The sequence below is a fragment of the Pteropus alecto genome, unplaced genomic scaffold (genome assembly GCF_000325575.1).
Source record: "Pteropus alecto unplaced genomic scaffold, ASM32557v1 scaffold394, whole genome shotgun sequence".
Taxonomy (NCBI): domain Eukaryota; kingdom Metazoa; phylum Chordata; class Mammalia; order Chiroptera; family Pteropodidae; genus Pteropus; species Pteropus alecto.
The window spans coordinates 686,281-695,458 of record NW_006436007.1 but is presented as its reverse complement, the minus strand read 5'-3'; the positions used below and the strand labels follow the sequence as shown (position 1 = coordinate 695,458).

At 37.7% G+C, this 9,178-nt stretch overlaps 1 long non-coding RNA gene across 1 annotated transcript in view; it reads right to left on the bottom strand.

Moving 5' to 3' along the window:
- Positions 1 to 2,335: 2,335 nt before the first annotated feature.
- LOC112479634 overlaps positions 2,336 to 9,178 on the bottom strand; it is a 32,202-nt gene continuing 25,359 nt past the window's right edge. The window contains exon 3 of the long non-coding RNA XR_003046249.1: positions 2,336 to 3,206. This is a non-coding gene — a long non-coding RNA (uncharacterized LOC112479634). The remainder of the gene's footprint in view (positions 3,207 to 9,178) is intronic.

Below are 9,178 nucleotides of genomic sequence, written 5' to 3'. Positions count from 1 at the left end.
GACAAAACTTTCTGGGCTGTCGAAGTATTCTGTACTTTAATTTGGATGATGGGTACAAGATATATTTTTAGAATTTCCATCGATCTGCACACCCAAGATTTGTGTGCTTATAGACACTGTACTGTATATATTTTAGTGTCTAATAAAAAGAAAAAATCAATAATGAAATACTTCTTATTTTCATCTTAAAGTGTACAGAATACTTTTAGAATCAGATTAAATATTCTTTAGAAAAATAAACTTCACACATAGCTCCAAGAGGCAGCAGACCTTATAGAAAGAAGGGTGTTTGTGGTCCAAAGCTATAAACTCTAGAACTAGTTCTTACTAGCCAAGTAACTTTGAGAGTCATTCATTTCTCTTTATCTCAACTTCTATATCTATGCAACGAAGTAATAAATCTTACACTGTTGTGTAAATCAGTCGGGATAATGGCTATGATGGTGTTTTATATATTCTAAGATCTTATTAAACTCCACTCTTTTAAAAAATTACCCTTTACTTTACTTTCTTTTTTCTTTTAAGTCATTTCCACTTTTTCCATTTTCACAATTAACTTAAATCAAGTAGGACTATTTAGGATGCTTGTCTGTTTGATTTTTCTTAAGACCGCTTAGTAATACCACTAAGAACTCAAGAGCTTATTTCAAAATATCTCCAAGAATATGTTGAGTTAGAAATTTAGGATCAACTTAAAAGAAAACAAACTTATCCTTTGCCATAAAATTTTATTTCTGTCTATGGAATGAAGTCAAACACTGATCTTATGAGCAATGAAGTCTGGTCAAGGAAGGTTTGCAAAGGAGTTTAGGGTCTGATTTGTGGAGTTCATCAAAGTGTGCACTTGAGGTATATTTTGTTGACCTTGAGAAGCACATAGCTGCCAGAAAGGACTCCTCATGTTCTATAGGGGTCGAATTCATAACTAGAATCTGGCAGCTATTGTTTGCAGAGGCCTCTATCACAGCTGCATTTCAGGAAAATACTGCACTGGCTGCCTGTCTCCTACACTGTATTCCTGCCAGCTGAGCTAACCTTTATAAAAGAGCTCCTAGGCTTGTAAATCAACCAAAGGATTGAAGAGCTGTCCCAGCCAATGGGAGCTGTGCAGCTATATCCTCATTTGTATCTTCACCAACCAATCAGAGAAGCTCCATTCTAACCAATAAAGACAGTGCTATTTGGACCATTCAAACCGTGAGAATTTGGACTCCTCATTTGCATAGAAATGAATCAATCAATGATGAGGGAAGGTGCTCTTCTCTATAGAAGCCTGCTTCACTTCTCCCTCCACACAGCACACTTTTAGTTTCCATCAAAGACTGTTTCCCCAGCTGGAGCTGTAATACTGGAGCTGAGCTGCAACACTGAAGCTATAAAACTGAGGCCTCCTCACCCAGGCATTCTCGCCCAGGCTGCCTTGCCCCACTGCCTCACAGCTGTGCTGTTCCATAACCATGCTGTTTCACGATTGATCTGTTTTAACTGGAAAAAGAAGTCTCTCCCCTCACCGTACCCCAAATTGCAAACTTCTGTCAGCATTGAATTGGCGATGACAACCTTCACTTGACAACTTACATATCTGTTGAAGTAAACATTATTGAACTAAAACATTTATTAATAATGACCTGGCTTCCTTCCAAGTAACCGTGTTAAGACTCTGGGTTCCAACAAAACTAGATTGATTTCTCTTTCAATCTTCTTCCCCACCTGCACACACTCTGCCCATGCGTCTGTATATATAGTGGCGGGCACAAGGTGGATAAATGCTTCTCGACCTTTCTGCTTTCTTCTCACTTAATTCTGCACAGCTCAACAACTTTTTGTTACTTTCAAAGTATTATCCTTGTTTTAAAATTCCTATGGCTCTATTGCACATGCTCATTTTGGTAAAATACCCATTGAGATTAAAATCCTTGTGGATCCTGCTGATGTTATCAAGGAAGTATATATTTTCAAAGCCAAAATTTTAGGTGTGTTCGTGGTATCCATATGAATTTAAGCTTGCAATTTTGTGTACACCTATTCATAAACGTACTTAGAAATGACCCCTGAAACAAGAAAAAGAGTTGCATTTCGATATCATCACATATTAAATGAAAAGCTTGGATTACATGATCTCTAAGCAGCCATCTTGCTTCAGTAATGCAGCAATCTAGGTAGCGTAGCTCTGCACCAGTGAGTTATTTTATTCTGGGACATGAGAGAATGGAAGAAAAGAAATTGTTTATTGATGCAAGCAGATTTTTTTACAAGACAGGGCAATGGAAAGACCAAAGATTGTCCACAGTAGATGCTGTGCCAACTCACTGTATATAAAAAATTCAACTTTGCATTGGCATAAGAGGAGACATTTTATTATAATAGGAAATGACATTGAAGTTATACTTCTTGCTTTTTAGCAGAAAGTTAAAAATAACCTTTCCAATATTTTATAATTTAGCGCATTTATTTATTTAAGTAAGTCAAGACTCATTGTGTTGGAAATGAGTAACAGAAAATAAGTGTCAAACATCATTCTCTAAGGACATAAATATTTTTCTTTTAGGAAAGGTGGAGATTTATGCAATTAAAAAAAAATCACGTAATTTCCAAAATGACTACATCTATAGTTACTTTATCCCATCAATAGCGAGCATCAACACCAAAATAAACCAAAAGATGCTTTTGAGCACTGTAAATCTAATTATACCACATATTATAAATGAAGGTAATTAAACTTGAAAAACTGCTATAAACTTCCTGAAGATAAATGGAAAATTAACAGCCACTTTGTCTTCCTGCTTGTGTGTCTGGGCAAAATTAAATTCACAGGAAAGTCTAAGATCCCTTTAAATACCAGCTAGTTATTTTCTAGGATGGACCGTTGAACCCCTCCTACCCTGCCCCACACCCCAGCCTTTGATGTGTTCCCAGCGATAAAGGTTTAGAAGTTCTCAGGCTGCTTCATGCCACCCCTCCCCCAACATTCTGACTTGTTTGTGCCTTTCTTTCCCTGCGATTTCACTGTGTGTTTAGCCCTCCCGGAGCAGCGGTTTCCTTAGCAACAGGCTTGCCCTTTTAGAGGCTCAAAGGATGACAGCAGTTTACGGGCATGCGTTCTCCCAGGCCTCCTTGCTGCTTCGCGCTTCTGTCCGTTGTGAATGCTCAAAGGTCAAAAAGTAAAGTCCGTGTTGTTTCATTCTTTTCAGACAAAGGGCAGGAAGCTAAAACAAGTTGGAAAACCACATTTTAATTGGACTATCTCATATAAAAGTCATAATCTAAGGTATATATGAAAAGGAACAATTTTCTTGAACTTGAGGGCAGAGAGGTGGAAGCAGAGATTATTACAAAGGATGGAATCTGGAGGACTCGCTACATGGAAAATACAAGGAAACTCGGGATGAGTTTGTGGGAAAACAGTGTAATCGGTTTTCCTCTTTCACTAGATTTTAGAACCTCAGAATAAGAAGGGATGTTGGGGACCAGTGCAAGATCTAATATAAGAATCAGCTCTGCAATTTAGGGCTCTGAGCCTAAGGCTCTGAAACGTTTTATTTAAAATTCACCTTTTAAGTTCTACACTTATGATGTGCACCCTTTTCTGTATAGATATTATATTTCAATGAAATTTTAAAAAATAAAAAATAAAATTCGCCTTTTAGATATGAATTTTAGACATTTTTAAACTATGAAAACAAAACACTCAATGAATCATTTACTGAATTTTAATAACATTTAAAGCCTGGAGATCGTACTGTGCTGATAGATGAATACTATATTTCTTTGCATAGAATTTGTAATTCACTCATCTAGTCATCAAATATTCATTAAGGGCCTACTATATGCCAGGCAGTCTTCTAAGTTTTGGGAAACATCACTGGATAAAACATATTTTTAAAAAATATTTACTTCCTCAATACTATATTTAAATTTATATTTTTTGCACATGTGCCATGGATTAAAAAGATTGCAGCTTTGCATTTGTCTTTTAAAAATTTACAGGTAAATTGTTCATGTGGGAATATTACTAACCTACCTATGCTTCAGAACCACTAAAATAGTGACAAGGCTTAATTCCATTTGCTCAGTAGTTGCTCCTGCCCACTTTAATGTACATAAACTGATGTACAATAACAAATTACCTCTCTTGTGTCCATGATGCCATTCTCCATTCATATACTGATGATTCCTAAATCTCCACTGTCAGCCAATGGTTTTTAGTACCAATTCAATGCCAACGCTAATCCCCAATTCGGGGTGTGGTGAAGGAGGAGACTTTATTCAGTGCAAACAGTCCAATTGTGATACAGCACAGCTGTGAGGCAACCTTCATGCGAGTCCCTTCTCCTGCTAGATAGATCAGCCCTGGCCCATGGAGACAGGACAGCTCTGCTCTGCTCTATCCAAGAAGACATCTTCAGTGTTTCCGCTCCGGCTGGGGAAACAGTCTTCTCTTCCATAGTAGGAGAAAGTACATTCCCAGAATGTGAGGGGAGCTGACTTATAGAGAGATGAGTCCCCACCCCTGGTCCCTTAAAGGTTCATCCTCATGCAAATGAGGACTACAAATCCTCATAGTTTGATTAGTCCAAAAAGTACTGTCCCAATTGGTCAGAACTGAGCCAATTCTGATTGGTCGGTGAAGATACTAATAAAGATACAGATTCTCAGCTCTCTTTGGATGGAGAAAGTCTCAGTCCTATTGGTTGAAATACAGTTCCAGGAACTCCTTTATTAGAAATGTCTCAGACAGCAGGAAGGTGGTTCAGTGCATGCTGCAGGCAGCTTAGTGCTGGCTAATCCCTGCACTGGGGTTTGTGAGAGGCTCCTGTTTAGAAACAGCTACTAGGCTCTGTTTTGTTTTGTTTTGTTTTGTGTTTTATTTTAAGCCCAATTAGCCACTAGGAGCCCTTTTTGGTAAATATTTTCTTTCTCAGGGTCAACACCACCTTCATCCTTGAGTTCTAGATTTATGCATCATAATCTTTACTAGATAGCTCCACTCAAATGACCCACAGACATCCTGGATTGAATCTGCCCAGAACAAAACTCAGCACTTTCTTGAATCTGTTCTTTCTCCTGAGGTCACTAAACTGCATCATCATTCATTCATTGTCACAACACTGGAACCTAAAGTTATCCTGAATTCTTCCTTCTACCCCATCTCCAAGGTGTTACCAAGTCCTATAGATTCTCTTTCTTTAAGCTCTCTTGAAACTGTCCATGTCCCTTCATTTGTCCCCGCTGCAACCCTAATAAAGTACCTCTTAACTGGTCATCCTGCCTCTTTTCTTGTCTTCACTCTCCAATCCCTTTTCCAATTGAAGCTAGATGAGGCTTACAAAAAACAAATAGTGTGTCCTCTCCTGTAGGTGTAACCTTTCAGTAGCTTCCTACTGCCTTCAGGACATATTTTAATTTGTTTTATAGGATCTGTGGTCATGATTCTCTCTCATCAAGCCATACTCACTACTTTCAGCTTCAAGCGGTACTCACTTGTTGAAGACCTTGTGATATATCATGAGCTTGTTATGGGGCCTTTGTATATGCCATTTCTTTGTTTGGGAACATATATATATCATCCATCATTACTGTGTCCTCCAGATTTCCAGGTGAGCTTCTTCTGAAACATATTCCCTGACCTACCAAAACTAGATAAAATGCACTTCCTGATTTCTCCCACCAGGCTGTAAATTGCTTGTGGGCAGGAACCATGTATAGCTTGTTAACTCTTGAATCCTTAGCATCGAACTGATATTTTTAGCATGTTGATAGATTTGTTGATTGAATAAATGCATTCTACGTGTTTAAAGTTTAATTTGACTTGAATGATACTGAACTCATGGATTATTCCTATATGAGCTTCTTAGCATTGACTTTTTAAAATAAAGGACAAGCCTAAACAAACTTCTACTCACTTTTATATTTGCAAAAATGGTCTTACTCTGAGCTTTTATACCATGCTTTATGGTGAATCTTAAAGAATTTTATTACTGTTATTATCTGCATCTCTTAAATTTATTTCATTTGAGGGAAATTTGCAGATCAGTTTTAATAACTAAAAGTAAACTGAACCAAGTCTTTCTTAAGGAAACAGCATAGTGTTTCTTAGGCAGTAAAAGGGAAAGGCTTAAATATTTAGATGTCAGATAATACAGAGCAAAATATGTTCACTTTTTGGTTAAATAGTATAGTGCACTATATGGTTTTTATATCTTAAGAAAGGATTAATTCTCAGTCATTCTGCACAAAATATAATTAGATAAGTAAACATTTTTAATTAAATTCAAGAAAACACTTATCCCCTGAGTGTCTTGGTACCTACAAACATGATTTATGTATATCTTCAGCTAGTTTTTCAAAAGGTATCGAAACCATTTAATAAAATATTCTTCTATCAACCTTCCATAAATGTCAAGGACACAAAAACACATTATAATGTAAACCTTAGGGAACTTAGATAAAGAAATATAATTCAAATGTGCAATAGCAGAACAAGAATAGAGTGTTAATTCTAACTCACTCTTTGGGGATGAGGGAGGTAGGTTATATATAACATAAAGAAAGGGAAAAATACAGGTGAATATATGCTCTCAATGTTTTTTTTTAGACTTGATTACATAAAATAACATAGGTTTATTTAGATTTTTAAAAGTTTTTAAAATTCAGAATATCAAGGAATGTGAATGAGGAATGAAAAGTCAAGATCTTGAAAGGATATTTGCAACATATATAATAGATAAAAGGTTCATATCAGAAAAACAATACATAAAGAACTCAAGCACATCAATGAGGAAACTGAAAAACTAGAAATGAAAACTAAGCAAACCATAGACGACTTCTTTTCTTGAATCCACTCTAATAAATCTTTTATTTGCTCTCATATCAACACTGAAACAAGGTAACTATTCATGGCTTTTCATTCTGCCATAGTCCAATAAGAAAAAGAAAAGCCACTTCGAGGATTTCAAATTGAGAGCATTTAATGCAGGAAATTGGTCACAGTGACGGAAGCACTAAAAAGCCCAAGGAAGAATGGCAAAAACACTGAGACATTTAACCTCAGCCAGAAGTTTTGGCCACTTCTAGGACTGGAGGGACCCAAGCAGAGAGAGTATTACTAGAACCTATAAGCCAGAGCTATCCAGGGAAGCTGGCACCACAAGAGAACTGGCCGGCAGTAGCTCGGACCATGGAGACAGAGAGGACCATTCCTTCCCTCATGCTGCACTTATCTCAAGTCTTCAGATGTGTTACAATCTCTCTTCTTCAGAATAGCTTTTCTGCCAGAACTCTTCTACCTTCTCACTCATTCTGACTAACTCCTAAATAATCTTTAGGAGTCTGCTCAAATTTCACTCTTTCTAGGCACCTTCCTTAATTCTCCAGCCTAAATAAACTCTCTCTATAAATACTCATGTTGTGCTCGCTCTGGCAGCCCATATACTATAAATACTCCTGTTAATCCTCTATGACGACACACCCAATTTCATTGTAATTATAATAGAATTGTCTCCCTTCCTGGACAGACTGTAAGCTCCAAAAGAACACAAACTTAAGGACTTTGATTTGTCTTGATCCCTGCTGTATGCTTAGCACATAAAACAACCTGGCATACAGCATGGGGATCAATATATAATGGTTGATCGAATGATTTTCCAATAATCAAAATTTGATGCATCCTCAATTGTCCTTTGAAAATCCACCCCTTCCCTCAAACCATATTGATCAGGTAGGTTTTACTTTACCACCTCCTACTCACCACCACTGAAGGAGTAAGTACATTTTTCAGGTATGGCCAATCAATTCCATCTCCTTGACACTGGTCAAATGACCACATTGGTCCAATGGACTCAATCTCAGGGTTCTTCTAAGTTGCTACTTATGAGACATTCTTCTTCTGCTAAGATTGCTAAACTGAACAATGTAAGCCTTGAGCTGTTGGTAATCATTTTGCCACCAAGAGGGTAGAATCTGCACCAAATAGGAAAGATAGCTCTGATCTGGAGTGAGAAAGGTGAGTGACTGAGTTCTAATGGTAACATCCTTAGAGCCCCTGAATTTGTTCATGGCTAAAGCCAAATATACATCTGATTTCTAGCTCAGATTCCAACAAATTCTTTTCCAACAAATTCTTCTTTGGCTTAAGCCTGTTTGGTTTCTGTCACTTAGAACAAAGGGGTCCTCACTGATTCCTTAATCGAACATCACTAGTATCTCTGACCCTCTTGTCATGAATCCTGATCTTATTTCTCCACTGCTTCTTTGATCTAGGATCTGCCTCATCTTCTCTATGACTTAGATACTGTGATCAAGGAACTTATTTCTTCAATATTTACTGGTACCTACAGGTACCTTAATAGACCCTGGCGATGCATGGGACCAAGATATATACAGACTCTAGATGTTATCAACTAGGGCAGAGGTTCTCCAATGTGCAGGGCAAAAGTAGCACCTGGAGAGCTAACAAAAAATGCTATTTTGCCTTCTCCACTTCAAGAGACTCTGATGCAGTATTTCCAGATGTGGGGTTTGATGATCTGAATTTTTTTTAAATAAAAATCATAAATGATCTTGACCCAGGCTGTCTTCAGACTATACTTAATGAAACACCAGAAGGAAAAAACTAAAGTATTGATTACAAAGGAAACGCTAGTGTTATAGGAGCCTATTGGGGGGGAGGTGCTTATGCCAATCTGGAAGATTACAAACCCCTCCCTCAGACCTGAAGAATGCCTAGAAAAAGAGCTTGGCAGAAAGAGAGGGGAGAGTGAATGACTCAGAGGGTCTGCATGTGTGAAGCCACCAAGCAAGAATGATGAGTGCACATCGGGGATGCTGACAGATGGCCAGAATAGCTGGAGGATGGAGAGCAGGGGAGAATGGATGGTCAGGCCAGCAGAGTAGCCATGGACTGCATCCTGGAAGGCTGTTTAAGGTGTAGGAAAGTGTTTGGACTTTACCCTAAGAGTACAAAAACCCAGTGAGGGCATCAGGCAGAGGATGATTTTTTTAAATAAATAATATTAGGTACTTTCACTTTGGTTTGTTCATTCCACCCTAGTGCCCTTATGCTGTTGAGAGCTGTTCCCTGCCTGGTCTTTTCACTTTTCATTACACTTTCAGTTTATTTATTCACTTAACCAATATGCTTTAAGTATCTTCTCCATATAAGCCATTGTTCTACCCATTA